At 39.2% G+C, this 17,218-nt stretch overlaps 1 protein-coding gene across 1 annotated transcript in view; it reads left to right on the forward strand.

Moving 5' to 3' along the window:
• The window catches only part of tsnare1 (T-SNARE Domain Containing 1), a 197,753-nt gene extending 186,754 nt beyond the window's left edge, over positions 1-10,999 (forward strand). Inside the window, exon 12 of the mRNA XM_036590208.1 lies at positions 10,630-10,999. The gene's annotated coding sequence lies outside the window, so the exon portion shown is untranslated. The remainder of the gene's footprint in view (positions 1-10,629) is intronic.
• The last annotated feature ends 6,219 nt before the right edge of the window (positions 11,000-17,218 follow it).

The raw sequence follows: 17,218 nt of genomic DNA on the forward strand, positions 1-17,218 counted from the left end.
TGGGAAAGTGAAGTATATGAGTGTAAAAATTAATTTAAGGTGCACTATTGGACCTTAAAACTGTTGTTGTACCTTTGAAGGGTACATTTGCATTGTTTATAGACATTGTTTTAGAGGCGGATCAAAGTCATTACATTTTGATGGGAATTTTGTTTTTAACTTAATCATGCTTAAAATTTTGATTTCAGACTAACTTTAAATGCATGTAACTAAATAAACATAAGTAATCTGCTCTCCAGTAAGGTCAGTTTGAGGGCTCTATTCTAAGCACTGGAGTCACTCATAAGGCTATAGTCTGGTGTGTCCTAAAGCTGGCTAGTAGCTAAGGAAGTTTTACTGGACTATGCCCTGTGTAGCACCCCTGCTCTCTTTTCCTATCAAGAGAGCTGGCACTGTGTCCACTGTGGTACCGAGGTGCCATTCATTCCCCTCCTGCCAATCAATACCTGGCCTGTGGAGAGCACTTGGCTGTGATTGATATGAGCTATCAGCAGCAGGCATCTGGACGTAGACTGTGGAAATGGGGCAAGACGGATGCCTACAGAGTGCAGGGGCCCATCTGTCCACATTGATTTGCCTCGAAAAATGTTTGACTTCCAAATCATCTACTATTTCGGTATCAGACAGGAAAATAATCCATCTGCCTGAGCTTAAAGTTCCGCTGGTATCTGATGCGTGAACTTCCTCAGTGCTCATTACGTTATCTTTCACACTTTCATGATCAGATCAGATAAACAATTAGTCTACTGGAGACTAATGCCACACCGTCCCGGTTTCAGACGTGTTGATGTTTTGTTTTTTTTGTTTTTGTTTAAGATCTTGCCCCCCTCATCCGTGTTTTTCTAGTGCAGTGCTTCTGAAATGCTCTTGCCTCAGGACCTGTTTCTTGTTTGTCATTAAGTCTTGACCTAAGATCTCGCCACACACAAAAAGCACATTTTGTTTTTTGTCCCTCTCTTCTGTCCTACATTTAAATAAAGTTGGGCTGTGTTCACATTTTATATAATATTTATATAATATGCGGTTTACATATTACATTTTATATTTTGTTTTATTTTCTCCAATATTTTAAACTATAAACAGCGTTTGTGCCTTAACATTTACGCAAAAAATGATTTTCACTTTGAAAACCAACAAAACGTAGCAAGAGTGCACAAACTTATGACTATATGTGGGTGACCCATATCTACAGTGGGATGCAAAAGACCACGGATGACCTGAGACGACTAATGAATATGTTTCTCCTTTTTCGTTCTGTCTTTTTTTTTTCATTACAAATGAAATCAGCATAACAATTTTAGTGAAAAGTTTGTTTTAAAGACAGCATGCACTAGAGCTATATAAACTGCACAAGTTTAAGTGGAAGAAATAAGACTAAAAAATCAGACCTTTTTGTATTGGTATAATAAACTGGCTTAAATTTGAGTAGTGACCAAGGAATAGCACAGAATCTTGAATATTTCTTCTACAATGTGCTTACATAACTTTCCTTTAGTTTAATTTTCTCGAAATTTAATAACCTTTGTCGTTTGTTTCTATGATGATCTCAGACATCTGAAATCCTCTGTATCTTTACTGTGAATGAAGTTGAGCCCTGTAACAACCTACATATGCTAAACCTAATCTGTTCATGGTTAGGGGAGGATGTAAAAAAGGTCACATGCATTAAGGGCTCAAGAGTTAAGAGTTCACAAGCATAAACTGCAAGTTAGATATTACAAGAGAAAAGTACAAACAGAACATCACAACACATTGGATGTGATCCTTATGTTATGAAAAGAAACGATTTTTCAACTGAATTGGAAAGACTTCCCTGCTATTGTTGATATAAGCAGCAACCTCATCCTCCAGACATCCTTCTACTCAAGAAAACAAATGAAAGCACACCAAAGTATGGAGGCATGCAACTTAGCGAGGCTAAAATTGGTTTCCTACTCCAATTTATCCATTCCACCTTAAATGGTGCACGGTTATTATAATAACACCTGATGCCAGATCTGTAACTGCTGTGCTAAGGTGCATTTAAGGTGGAACAGGAAAACTCGAACAAGAAGCTGGCATGACGAGGTAGGTTATTTACGTTTGCCTGGTTTTTGTCTAACTGTTAACCCCAATTTAAGTGTTAGTGGTGTTGCTTGTAGTCACCAGTGCACACCAACAGATGAACTGTGCAAAAGACAATACTCCACTCTAGAGGTCTGCACTCCCACGGATTCCCACGGGATCCGCCACAATATCTTGCCATGCGGGGCTCATTTTTAGTGTTGCGCATGGGAGCAACTGGTAAAACCACCGCACTGCAGGCAGGAACAGGCCAAAGCACGCATGTAGAGAAATCACGCAAATTAATGAACAACCTAAATGAAGTAGAACAATCACTAAATGATATGTAAACAATTTAAAAAGATTACCGTTTAAATAATTTAAACAAAATGAAGTCTTTCATTCAAAGAGTTGCGAGGCAATTGATCACGCGATATAACATGCAAATTCTCATAGATATTGAATGTCAGTTCGCCTTGACCGAACTGCGTGGGCGGGAGTGGGACCAAATGTTTCGGTTGTAGGCGGGAGTGGGACAAATGATTCCGATTTTTTGTGGGAGCGGATTGAAATCTTGTGGGAATGGGCGGGAGCGGGACTGAAAAAAACAGTTCTGCACTGGTGTGCTGTGATGTTATCAAAAATTGAAGACCTCCTTAAGATATTCGAATAATAATCTTTGACAATTTAACATAGAAATGCCACACTGTGACATTTTAAAGGGCCCATACCATGAAAAAAGGATTTTTCTTTGCTTTGTGTAAATGAATGAGTTTGATACAGTGTGTCAGCATAGCTAAAGCTTTAAAATGTCCCATTCTCTTTCCAGTCCATACAGCCTACCTCTGGAAACTGCGCTGCATAAACAGCCCATTTTCAATTCATTGTTTTTGTGACGTCACGAAAACCAGCTTATGTCAGTCTATTCAGCCTATGGCAATTTAGCCCCGCCTATTTCAGTTGAAGTTATAAGGAGTATTACAGCCTGCGTTGCTTTTTATTAAGTGGTACAATAATGAGCAGCTATTTAGAACATATAGCAGTCTTAAAGGCAAAGGAACAAAAAGAGCCTGGTTTATTTTAAAGGATAAGAGAGGTTGAAAAAAATGGTCATGTAAAAAAGAGTCATGACTGTTTTAGTACAGAAAGACTTATACTAACAAGCTTCTATAATGTCTCTCTGTGGTCTAGCGGACTCCCACTTTTTGTTATGTGTTTGTATATTCTGAGTGTGACCCCAGTTGTGAATAGAAGGAGGAGGTCAGACTCATTTGCTGAGCTGAATACTGTTGTATTTGCAGACGATTATGAGAATAAAGTTGATCTAACTACAGAAATGACTCGGATGTTTAATACAAAGGCACAGGAATCAGTTTAGTAAACCGAATCTTACTAATCGAATCAGCACTGTACTTTAGAAGCACTGTGGTAGAGGCCGTCAGTGCTCTAGGAGGCTCTCTAGCTCCCCCTGGCTCTGAGTGCGTGCTGCTGGTGGGTGGAGGTGGAGCTGGCAGGCAGGAGTTGCTGGGTGCTGGGGGAGATTCTCCCTGTGGTGGCAGTGAGGCAGGCAGGCTTTGATGTGGATATAGCCAGCACAGCCTGGATCTTGGCCTGAGAAGCAGCCTGAGAGGAGGGTGCCCTCTGATCTCTGTCGCTTCAAAGCAGGTGTTCTTCCCCTCCCTGCTGTCCCCCAAACTCCTCCCCAGGTGCCCCTCCCCCGCCTCAGTCCCCTTCATCCATTCGTACCACTGAGTGTCTCTCTCTCTCTCTCTCTCCCCTCCTCTGTTTTCTTTTTCTTTCCTTTTCTCGCTCTCTCTCTTTCATTTTTTTCTTCTTTCTCCTTCCATCTCTCTGTTATTAGCTGTATCTCTCTTTCTCTCTCTTTTTCTTTCCTCTTTCACTTCCTTTTACTTTTCATGTCTTTCTCCCCCTCTCTCTTTATTTTCCTTGGTCTCTCTTTCATCCTCCCTTTCTGTTTCGCTCTCTCTCATTTTCTCTTCCTTTTCTTCTTCCTCTCTCTCACTCTTTCTTTCTTTCTCCCTCCCCCCTCTTTCTCTCTCCTCCCACTCAGTTTGCTGTTCTCAGCCAACATTCCCACACAGTGGAGATACTGACTTCAGATCTGATGGACAGATTCGTTTTGTCAGCCAAGACACCATGCAACTCTCTCTCTCTCTCTCTCTCTTTCCTTTTTCTTTTCAAGTTCGCACTCACCCATGAAGTGTGCCCTCCTCTTTTTGGCAGAATATCATTTCACAATTTCCTCTTTGTTGATATCTCAGAAATCCATATGAGACATTCAGTAACAGTTATTGTGCTGCTTTTCAAACAATATTGCAAACCATGGCATGTGGTAGCAACAATTATGGGTGTGAGGACAGTGATGAGCCATTCCAGCTAATAAAGATTTATTTATTGAAGAATAAAAGCACACACTGCATTGTCTTTATAAGCCATTGTGGTCCTCTGACAAAGATGCTGATTAACAGCCAGGCAGTCTTCAAAAAAGCCATTTAAACAGTGTACAGTGAGCTGTAGGATCCAGACTAGCACCACTGATGGGTCAGTTCAGTGTTATAATGGACTGGGTCAATCTCTAAGCCTCATTCACAGCCTGCTTGGCCTCATATGTCTGTCAAAACCTACATGAATAAGCTAACTGTACTAGTCTCTCATGGCAGATACAGATTGAAATACCTCTTATTATGCTATTTCTCATATGTAGCTCATTGAAATTCTGCCGGTGGTACACTTTGAATTGGTACCGCATTGATGTTAATTTGAAGTTATTGTTATGCCTACAGTCTTGTTTTGTGGTGAATGGAAAAAAGTCTAAAGTACAGATGGCGCTGTTTTGGTTCAGAATGCAAATTTAATGTATATGGAATCTAAACATTAATGGAAATGTAACTAAATGTGTAATTATCATGTAATTATACAAATACATATAAGTCATGGTTTGCCTTAGTATACCAGTGTTTGATCCATAAAAAACACGACATGCAATGAAATATTTCACCCTAAATGCATGTAACAATTTAAGTAAATAAAATTGATGGTGTGCTGCCACTTAGTGGAGCTGCTGAGGTTCAACTTCAGTTAGCCTAACCTGCTGCCCTGCACACTGAAATATTTAATTCAAATAAAGTTCCTCTTTGTTTTTGTTTTTTTAACTTAGTCTCCTTGTCATTTAATACTAACTCTACCTTTCCATGACTGATTTTATCAAAAAAGCATGGAGAAATGTAGTTTGTTTTGTTTAAATGTTGCCGATAGCTATGCTAGGGTTTAGTGACACCAGAGCGACTTGTCTACATAAACTTCGTTTGGTCATTTACATGGGGAGACGCATGTTAATAGAGATCATATAGATGACGGTCAGTAAAGACACTTGCACATTATTCATTGAGGTAAAACACTGAAATGTGGACTGACAGATGCTCTCACGTTTGCTGTTTGAGCTGCGGCGCTCTGGTTTTACAATGATGTTTTGATCTGGAGTGTTTGGGGTAATTTGAGGAAATTACACAGACCCTTTATCCCATACAAATCGGCCAGTCAAATCACACACAAACTACATTACTGGACCTCGAATAGGGCTTAAGACTAGATTTTTCCCATTTGTATGGCAAACTGAATTATTTCTAGACACCTTAACCAGCACCAACATTTTCCCTAAAGTCCAGTATTGTGTAAAAGTCAGAGACCACCGACTAAAATGGTCATTAAGTACAAGATATACATTTTTCAGGAGATATTTCTGAAAAGATTAGACATACATTAATCAAAACTGGAGTTTAAAAAGCGATTAAAAGATACAGAGAAAATGAAGCTCCTAACAACAAAAGGCCTGGTAGACCACCAATACTGTCCCAGTCAGATAAACAGTAATTAAAGCTTTCATCTTTAAGAGAGAGGAGAAAATCAAGCTCCACTCTTTCTTCGGATTTGAAAAATCCTGTCCATCCTTCCACTGTGAGAAGACACTATGAGTCTGAAAGGATGTGCAGCTGTCAAAGTTTTGCGGACTGATGAGTCTAAGTTTGTAGTTGGAATTAGTTGCATGGTAAGAAGCAGAAAATACAACCAACTTCTAAGACTGAACTTTAGAGGTGTGGAAAAATATCCCTGACAGCAAATCACCTGAAAAGGAGAAAAGCTATAATAAAGACAAAGGGTGTCACACTATATACAGAAAAAATGATATTACATTTAGTTGTTGAGATGATAACTCTGAAATTTCCTGCTAAATATGTTTCTGCTTTTTTTCTCCCCTGATGCTACAAACTGGCTGTTTTGAGTGGAAACAAATGAAAAGGTGTCCATGACTTTTGCGCAGTAGTTTGCATATATGTCTGAATATGTATTATGTAAGGTACATCTGAAGTATAACAAAACGACAGCAACAACAACACTAGATGTCCATAGGTAACACACCTTGTACGTGGATATGATTACATGATTCTATGCTGTTTATTGTGTCCGTTTGTCTAAATTTCTAACTCAGTTCTTCGTTGATGGCATGCAGTTTTGACAAAATAAGAAGCAAACAGTATCTGTGTAGAACAGAAGTGGCCCTGCAGGCTCACTGGAGTATCCCCTCTTATTCCATACCGTCCACCCACACTTCACACTTTTCCTCTGTCTCTTTACTGCTTGTCCCTGTAGCCTTGCCTTCTGCCTGCAGTTCTGCAGATCACACACTTCATACTGTTTGTATGAGTGTGTGTGTGTGTGTGTGTGTGTGTGTGTGTCTGAGTGGGTCACTGAGACATGGCCTGGGGCCGTAGTGACAGTAGTGAGAAATGCGTCACGGCCATCACTCCTTCAGAAAAAGGCTGCAGGTCCACTTGCTCTTATTTCACGGATTGTGCTCCATCTCTCTCTCTCTCTCTCTCTCTCTCTCTCTCTCTCTCTCTCTCAGTCTTCTCCCTGTTGAGCGGCAGAAGCAGCAGAGCAGACTCGAGCTGTGTAGCTGTTTAGACCCGTTCAGAGTCATTGTCCCTGATCACACCCTGAGACGTGACCTGGAACCCTTAGCAGTGGGCAGCAGTGGGCTGTTCAGGGAGTTCAGATGGACAGAGAGAGAGAAAGTGCAGTGTGTTTGTGTCTGAGTACCAGGGAAGGCAGGTAATAGATGTTTGGTGTAAAGTGAGGTAATGATGCAGGCAGAATAGGAGGATAGGACAGCTGGATAGGATGGACAGCTCCGTAAGAGAAACTTTGGAGGTTATGTGTGAGAAGCTACAGGCTGATGATCATATTCTCAGCTAAAATAATCTGTAAATAATCTAATCAAGCATACAATTGTAGATAACAATAATAATAATAATAATAATAAGAAGAAGAAGAAGAAGAAGAAGAAGCAGATGAAAAAGAAGAATAGTAAATTGGTCACACTTTAAAATGAGGTGCATTTCACTAACATTATTTAGTGCTTTAGTTACCGTTAATGTTCTATGATATTATTAAAGCTCTATGCAGCGCTAATCAACCATAAGTAAACTAATAAACTCCATATACACATAAAACGTGCCACAAATCATTGCTTAAGCAATGCCATAGAAGAATGTTTTTTGTATATGAGATGCGCAAGTGTGAAGAGACATACACAATATTTAAAGGTTCTTAATGAATTTAAGGGTTCTCCTTCTCTTTTAAGGTTGAAAAAGTTCCTCACCCTATACACGTTTTACAAAAAAATTAAAAAAAAACAGAAAATGCATATTTAACAGAAAATAACACTTTTTTCAATAATGTGTCTACTATTTACCTTTATTACAGCTTCCATTCCTTTCAGAAGACTTGCTTTCAGTTTTTCAAAGAAATCTGCAGGGATATTTTTCCACATCTTCAGTTCAGTCTTAGAAGTTGGTTGCATTTTCTGCTTCTCATAATGCAAATATTCCCAAACACATTCAGTGATGTTGAGGTCTGGACTCTGGGGTGGTCAGTCCATTGTTCTGAGAACACCCAGCAGCCTCATTTGAAGCTAGAGTGGAGTGTGATTTTCTCCTACCTCATAAAGAGGAAAGCTTTGAGTACTGCATCTCATAAATCTCATGGACAGTTTTGGTGGTCTTTTGCACAGTTATTGGATATAGTGGATTATCATACATTTAATCTCATTAAAAATATCCCCCAAAAAATGCATAACTTGTACTTGATGACTGTTTTGACTGGAAATAACTAAAACAAAGGGTGATGCTGTATGACTAAAGGTCTGTAGACACCTGCTCAACCAATGTTTCTTGGGTATTAGTACTGAGTTTGGCCCCCCTTATTTGCAGTAAGAGCTTCTACTCTTCTGGGAAGGCTTTACATTACATTTACACGTTGCAACATTGCTGTGAGAATTTGATTGCATTCAGCCACAAGAGCATTAGCGAGGCCAAGTGCTGATGTTGAATGACCAGTTCTGGATCACAGTCGTCTTCTACTCATCCCAATGGAGCTCCATCACTCCAGAGAACACAGTTCCACTGCTCCAACGCTTGGCAATCAGCACTATGATCTTAGGCTCATGTGCTGTTGCTCCAGAGGGTCACATTCTATTGGCACTGCTTTTCTATGGGGATTATACAAGCTGTGTGTACTCAGTTGAATGTCTGTGTCAGCAATGGGAGCATCTTAATGTAACTGAATTCACTCATTAGGAGGGGTGTCTGGATATTTTTGGACATCTAGTGTATCTTATTAGAGATTTAGAAATGTCCTGTGGCTGCGCACATTTGTGAATTACAGTCACTCCTTCATGCAGTAACTGACTGCTGCTGCACATCATGGCACACACTTCATTTCACATCAAAGCTCTGAAGCGGTTCAGCAGCTCATGACAATTACTTTGTTTAACATTTCAGTTTAACTCAGTTAAGAGCTTCCTGTTGGTGGACTGAGAGGGAATGATGATTTCAGATAAAAGTGATGAGCTTCGCCCTTTAATAAACCACCCAGTTGAGTGATTAATGAGCCACTTCTGCTCTAAACTCACTGAACTTAAGCCTGGACCTAATTAAAACTTTAACCACCAATCATAAATACTCTCCAAACCTCGGGATAATTCTGGGATAAAAAGTACAAATTGCTTCTCAACAAGTCAATTTGGGGAATGAAGTAGAAAGAGTGGGAAAAAGAGTATGTTTTAGATATGAACATCTATGTGTTTGGTCATTTTTAAGTCTTAGGCTTTAGATATGAATGTCATTGTTTTGGTCATTTTTAGATCTTGGGCTTTAGATATTTAATATAAATTTTTTTGGTCAATTTAGGTCTTTGGTCTAAGATATTGAATATCACTGTGTTTGTTCATTTTAGGTCATGGGACTTAGATATGAATATCAAGGTGTTGAGGCTTTTTAGTTCTTGTCTCTTAGAAATGAATATGAGTGTTTTGATCATTTTTAGATCTTGGGCCTTAGATATGCATATCAATGTGTTTGGTCAATTTAGGTCTTGGGTCTTAAATATGAATATCAAGGTATTGAGTGATTATAGGTCTTGGGCTTTTAGAGGTGACTATTAGTGTTTTGATCATTTTTAGATCTTGGGCTTTAGATATGCATATCAAAGTGTTTGGTCATTTTAGGTCTTGAGTCTCAGCTATGAATATCTGGGTATTTTCTTGTTTTTTTGGCCATGGTGGTGCCACACTTCCAGACGTTTTGGTTCTAAAGTGTGCTTTGACAGTAGCTGACTGACTAACAAAAGACAACTTGACCACTGATTGACAAAACTAGCCTTCACACAGCCTGGGTCAGTCCCAACAAAACTTTTCATGAACAGTGTCACTGTTGTGTGTTTTAACTGCAGGGTTCATTGTGCTCCGCTCAGCTTCACTAGCTAACACCTCTGAAAAACATTAAATCCTATCTTTGCAAGTTAGTAGTAGTAGTGTAGCAGTAAAAGTAGTACAACTGTGTTGAAACACAGTAGTAGTTAGTAGAAGTATTTCACATAGTGTTGAAACTCCTGGTTTAGTGAGCTGTGGAAGTCCTCTCACTCTCACTTAATACACAGGTTTAATTTTTTAGGATATATTTTTCAAGAGACTGGATATGTTCTTAAAACGAGAACGTCTGGGTACAACATATGAAATTTGGGGCTAATGGGACCAAAAACCTGTTAAAATAAAATAATTGCTTATCTGTTCCTGCACAGTTTCTGTTGGTCATAGTCAGATCCTTCATCAGTGATCACAGGCCATTGCCCACAGGATGCTGTTGGCTGGATATGTTTGGTTGGTGGACTATTCTCAGTCCAGCAGTAACAGTAAGGCATTTAAAAACTCAGCAGCACGGCTGTATCTGATCCACTCAGACCAGCGCAACACACATTAACACACCACCACCATCACCCAAATAATACCTGTTATTTGGTGGTCGTGACCACTGAAGAATAGGGTAAAATGGGTCTAACAAAGTATGCAGAGAAATAGCTGGTCTACAGTCTGTAATTGTAGAACTACAAAGTGCTCCTATATGTAAAATATATATATTTTATGAAGTGGCTACTTGGTGTTTATCAGTGTGTTTGGTCATTATTTAGTTCTTTGACTCTTTTGTTCTCTTGTGTGTTTCTCTTCTACAGATGCAGTTTCTGCTCTGCTGTGACCTCTCCTCAGCCCTCCTCAGGCCGTCCTTTACTTCATCCTCCTGCCATTCTGTCCGTCCTTCTGTTTCTCTTAGTATGCTTGCTCTTTTATCTGTGGTGAGAATAAATTGTGTGTGTGTGGACATTTTAAGTGATTTAAAGTAATTTTTAATCAGCCATTTTACTGTACTGCTCTTTACCTCTTTAAATTGGGCTTATATCAAAGAACAGACTCCAAATGCATTTGATGTAGGCTGGTTGTCAATATGTCAATATTACCATATTTTATTTTTTCTTCATTTGCTTGCCCATATGTTCACTATTTGCTGCTTCTTGGCACTGTGTTCATACATTAAATAGTAAAATAGTAAAATATGTGTACATTCATTTTTCTAGAGCACAAGGTAAGTAATGTCAAATATTTATTTTGGGAATGAGAGATTCACCTTTGGGCAAGGAAGTTTTTGCTAATGTATGCATATCTGTATCATATAATTAATTAAACAGTGACATGTAAAATGCATCAGTGTGCTCCCTCTTACTTTGACTTTAAGAGAAGTGAAAAACCCCCTGAGGGCGAGCCTTTCAGACCGAAACACCAACCTAACCACATCTGTTCATCAGCAGCTTAAAGTCTTTAGGCTCATACAGCCCTCCAGAAACTCCCAAGCTTTCAATTTGCTCAGTTTGTCTGGCCATCAGCTGTTACTAACTGTTCGGGTACTTGCCCATTGCCAGTGGCTGTTTAGCCAAACTTCCTTCTGAGCAAATAGATTGGCCTTTGTTGTTGTTTTTCGATTTCTGTGCCTGGAATCGGTGCTTGTCATTGCCCTAATCAACCAAACAACTCCCATCGTTTATCAGCGCACTCTGATTGGTGCATATAAAAAGTGTATAGAGGATACAGATGGCTGTGCTACAGATGCCTGACTGAAACCAATGAACACAAAGTGAGGGCCTGCAAGTCTTAGAGTGTTTTTTCTATACACATCCACTCCAGCAGTCAAAACCCCAGTCCTCTCTTTGATGCCTGTCACAATTATTAAATGTTAATCATAAATGAAGTACATCATATAATGGAATCAGAACTATTTTAAAGGAATCCAATATTTTTCAAACTAATCACTATCTGCTAGCCACCTTTGTAGTATGCAGTTCATTACCACAGATGCCAACCAGGGGGCCCCTTGCCAACTTCTGGGTTGTTCCTGTACTATTATTTAAAAAAAACTGGTTAATCATGTTTTAAAAAATAATGTAGAAATCTGGAACTAAGAAATGGAAAATAAAATGTGGAGATGAGGATGAAAGTCTTAAAGAAATGGGTGGTGTTAATATTATGCCATTTGTTTTGGCTTGTATTTGGACAGCAAGAAGTAGTGGATCTGGGGCTTGTCTAACAAAGCAGGTTCAGTTTAGACTTTCTGAGTAAGTTTCAGCTTTTGTCATTGTGACTGTGATCAATCCAGGTTTAGATATTTAAACTGTGATTAATCCAGGTTTAGATACTCAGACCGTCATCAATCCAGGCTTAGCTACTCAGACTGTGATCAATCCAGGTTTAGATACTCAGATTGTGATTAATCCAGGTTTAGATACTCAGACTGTGATCAATCCAGGTTTAGATACTCAGACTGTGATGAATCCAGGTTTAGATACTCAAGTTGTGATTAATTCAGGTTTAGATACTCAGACTGTGATCCATCCAGGTTTAGATACTCAGACTGTGATCAATTCAGGTTTAGATACTCAGACTGTGATCAATCCAGGTTTAGATACTCAGACTGTGATCAATCCAGGTTTAGATACTCAGACTGTGATCAATCCAGGTTTAGATACTCGTTGTGATCAATCCAGGTTTAGATACTCAGACTGTGATCAATCCAGGTTTGAGTACACAGACTGTGATTAATCCTCAAGCGTGTGCACATGAAAACATGATATTTACGACAAACAACCAATTGCGTAAAACATGAGGAGCAGTCGCCAAAGAAGGGAAGAGAAAACATGCTACTTAAATATGCAGAACGTAAAGCATTCATAACAGTAAAAAGCTTAAATTAGCTGGCTAAGCAAGAAATACTGCGTTGTGAGACAGACCCCTGGATCCAGAACGCTGAGAAGGTTATCTGTAAATCTAACTGTAACTTAGAACCCCACACAAGCATCCATCATCAGCAATACACAACTTAGCCAATTATAAATGTATATAATTTAGACAGTAGTTTTTGTTATTAGTTAGCTGCTAATTCTACAGTACATCAGCTAGCAAGATGGAGGGACCCAAAAAAATCTTGATTAGGGCCCACAAAATGCTAGAGCCAGCCTTGCATTGACTCATTTATAATAGAAGCCAACAGGCAGGTGCTGAAGCTAAAGCCCTTTGACTTCTATTATATGCATGTTTTGCGTCAATATTTTTTTTCCTGTTTTTTTTTAAATACAGAGAAATTGTTGTCCATGGTAATGTATTGTTTGCTACAGATGCAGCAGGGATTAGGTTGAAAAAAAAGACAATTCCTTGAAGCACCTATTAATTCTCCCCATCCCTCATGCTTTCTCGCAGTGTACACGCACAGTCACACAAACTCATAGCACTTGCCAATTCAGGAGGCTCCAGGAGAGAAAAAAGAAATGACTGGGAAATTACAGGTTTGTGATTGCCTCAGGCATTCAGCCTTTAGCTAATCAAGATGAGACAGGCACTTTTCCTTTTTCCTCTGCAATTTGTCACATTTACATTTTTTTTTCTTCCCCCAAGTTATCATTCAGAGATAGTAACAGGCATAATTTGATATCTCTTTAGAATGATTATGCTCTTTTCTGCTGGATGATCACTGAAGTGAAAGGGAAGCAGAGATACTGCTTGTTGTTTTAATGTAGCATGACTCTGGGGATGGCCTTTGTCTTATGTAAGAGTCCCATAATGCACCTAGAAGTTATTAAAGAAGAGAAAATCCCCATGCAGTCATTCTTTGATGCATATTTGATGCATTTCTTCAGATTCAATTGAGTAACCGAATGCACATCTATCGAGAGCTAGGCTACACATTTCACTGATCATGTTTGGAAGGACATAAGATTAGTTAAAGTACACCTAAAAATGTCATTTAAGACAAAAAAATAGTTATGTTTCAAATAATGAATTTTTAAGTATTTTTATGGATTTGTTAAGCCCAAGAAAGTAAAAAGAATGATACAGAACACATCTCATAACATGTACATAAGAATACAAAGACTTGAATATGCATAAGTATACTAATTGAAAACACCCCTGTGTCCACCAGCCATTCAAACTCCACTGTTCCCCCAACTACCATGGTTGTGCTACGTTATCACCTTCAGTGAATTGCACTGATTGTTTGGGGAATACAATCCTACGAGTTTAAAACAGGCCCCCCCACCTTTTGCCTTCCAAAGCGTGTCCCTGGAGGTGAGCTGCCTGGCCACGAGAACACAATTTGAGAGAAACTTCCATTCATTTTGGGCTGATTTCACACACGAGCCATCTTAGATCACCTTTGGCCCGGTCCTCTGCTAGAGAGACTGGACTGTCTGTCATTTGATCTGCAGTTTAATTAAGGCTGTTTTCTCTGTGTTTTCTTACTCTTGTTCTCATCTCCAATTCTACAGTGTATTTTACACAAACAACTAATGATAGAGGAAGTAGTAGCTACAATTCATTTTGTGGTGAAAGTGTGCACTGGTGCTAAATGGTTGTGGTGATTTATGTTACCTTTACACGTTCACAGAAATTAGCTGGGCAGCTCCTACAAACAGTACGGTTATTTGCACCACAGGCAGGAGCCTGTTCAGTCTCACACATTCCTGCCATCTGCGCATGAGAAGCCGATCAGTAAGTAAAACGATTGACCTCACCTGCTCCCCACTGGAATAGCGCAACAATGCTAACTAGGACAAAGCAGTGCAGCTGGAGGTGATGCTAGTGCTAGCTTAGCTGGCATGCTAGCAGAGCAACACACTTCATCATTAATTCATTTCACTCATTTACTTTTTATCCTTAATTACGTGTCAATGGAGCATCCAGTAGCTGGAATTGATCCTGCCTTGTGGTGTGTTGAGCTGTTAGCATGCTAGCTAAGCAAACACTAGCAACTAATGCTAGCTAAAACAGTAGAATGCTTAGCCAGTATGCAATCATCCCCACACACCCTATTTGATGCTCTTTAGATAAATGTGGTACAGAAATTTGACCCTTTTTTAAAAAATTGCTGTTAATTTACGTTAGCTAATTGTTAACTGCTCCGTCCAAACATCATGAACGTTAGCTACATTTGTTCAGGCATCTTCTGTATGTAAAAGAATCTACATTCTAGTATATTGGACCACGATAGGTGCAAATTTCTGTCGTACAAAAATAAGCAGATATGCAGAGCCTCTCATTTTTCACATGTAAGATAAGAAAAAAAAACCCCATAAGTTCACAGTTTTTAATATGTGAGATATTTCAAAATGTTTTCAGAACATTATGTATTACTCAAAGGCATTTTTGGTGCATTTTCATACATTTTTAAATGTATTTAATAAATACAGAACAATAAAGAACAACTCTGTCTTTTCAATTAAAAAACATAAAACTGTGGCAACACATTTGACACAAATACCAACCTCATAATAAAACATTCAAGAGGAATTAACCAATTAAATTTATGAAGATTCAGCTAAACTGGACACTATTTTCAGTTTGACCTGCCCATGTTCCACCCACAAATGTGTTCTTTTGTAGTTGCTGTTGCTAATTTGGACAAGCTTTACAAAACACTGGCAAAAATCCCACTTGGTCAAATCTTTTTCATTAGACGAGACATTGTACTGAATAGCTACAACTACAGCTCAGTGCATAGTGTTTTAAACAGCAATCACAACAGTATGTAGTGATTCTAAATCAACATTGTAGCAGCCTAATTTGAATAATAGTTGGATAGACATTGTAGGCAACAAGCACAGGGTAAAAATAGGGACACAAAGAAGCTGACTATTTCTTCTGAATCCATCTTTATTTGGATAGAAAACATTGGCTAAGTGGCAGGAATGGTGCATCATTAGCTTCTCTCTCCTTCTCCCATTTGCGACTGTGCTAGTGGAGGATAAATCACTGGGTTATTGCTCCTGGAGGCCTCATGAATCAGACAGCCCTCCGTGGTGAGAAATTAAAGGCTTTCTAATGGGCTGAGCTGCTGGAACATATTGCAATTGTGAACACAATGCCTACCCTTCACATACTGATTTGTGCATCTAGTTCTGCCTCACAAACCTTGCAACTATGAATGCAACAAGTTGTCTCGATGAGATTGAGTGGGAAGTGCTTGGGCAAATTTGAGTAATAAAATTAAGAAAGCCCAATTGGCAGTCGGAGCAGATTGTAGCGGCACAGATTCATTTGTGGTCAAGGCATACCGTATACCATCACTTCTAGAAAACTCCCAAAAACAAAATAGTGCAACAAGCCGGACTGCGTACGTTATAGTCGGTGGTCCCGTAATGCACATGTCTCCTTTGTGTGTACATTCAACACAACACCATGGAGATTTTGTCACAGTGATTGCTGCAAGGAAAGCAGACAGCACAGTCAATAATGATATGTCATCATTTTGCAGTAGACAAATTTACCCCGACAGATGAAGGGCAGCATATGAAAGAGTAAAGGGGGCGTATGTGTTATGGATGACTTTCCAAATGCATTCAGCTTGCATTGATCAAACATGCGAGCCGTGGCAGCAGTGTGTATGGTGGAAGAGGCCTGACGTCTTTGACAGGATGCCTCTTATCACTGCCGCATGAAAAAAACGTCCCAGAGTGCATCACAGCACTCAGCCCAGCAGCTGCATCGTAAAGAGCAACTAAATGTCAAATATCAAAATCCATATGAAAATGAAGCTGATATGAAACCCTGTTGAATATAATGGCAACATATTACCCATTTCTGTTATGAATCTATATTTAATGTGTTTCTCACTGCATATCATTTCAGCCTTTATTTCTGCCTAATATATTTGTGGAGTTTCATAGCCTGAGGCCTAAAATTCAATTAGTGAATTACATATAACATTGAGTACTTGAAGCAGTCATAAAAATTAAAGACTACATAGGCTCAACTGAGATGGAAATGCTATTGCTAATGCTCGTAAAGATATTCCTGCTCTCTCTCACTCACATGGGGCAGAGCAAAAATGAAAACGTTTAACTTCCACTGTATTATAAACTAGAAACTGGTGAGATTTTCAGTTCATCACCCAATTGATAAAACATCAATGTAACAACACCTAATAAGTGTTAAACATTGCTAACAAGGACAGTACAGTGGAGCTGGATGTGATGCTGTCACTAGTCTAGTTAGCAGACTAACTGTTTGACACACCACAAACTAGATTACATTGTTTCTGGCACTGAAACATCAGTCAGTCATGTTGGCTCGCTCAGTCTTTCCCCTTTAAACAGTGTCAGTGAAGAATCAGCTATCTCGAATTGATCCTGCCTTATAGTGTCAAACAATGTGTATGAAGCTACTGGCTAAGCGAGCACTAGCACATAGTGCTACCCAGACAAAGTACTAGCATGCTTTCAG

The sequence above is a fragment of the Colossoma macropomum genome, unplaced genomic scaffold, assembly GCF_904425465.1.
Source record: "Colossoma macropomum unplaced genomic scaffold, Colossoma_macropomum, whole genome shotgun sequence".
NCBI lineage: Eukaryota > Metazoa > Chordata > Actinopteri > Characiformes > Serrasalmidae > Colossoma > Colossoma macropomum.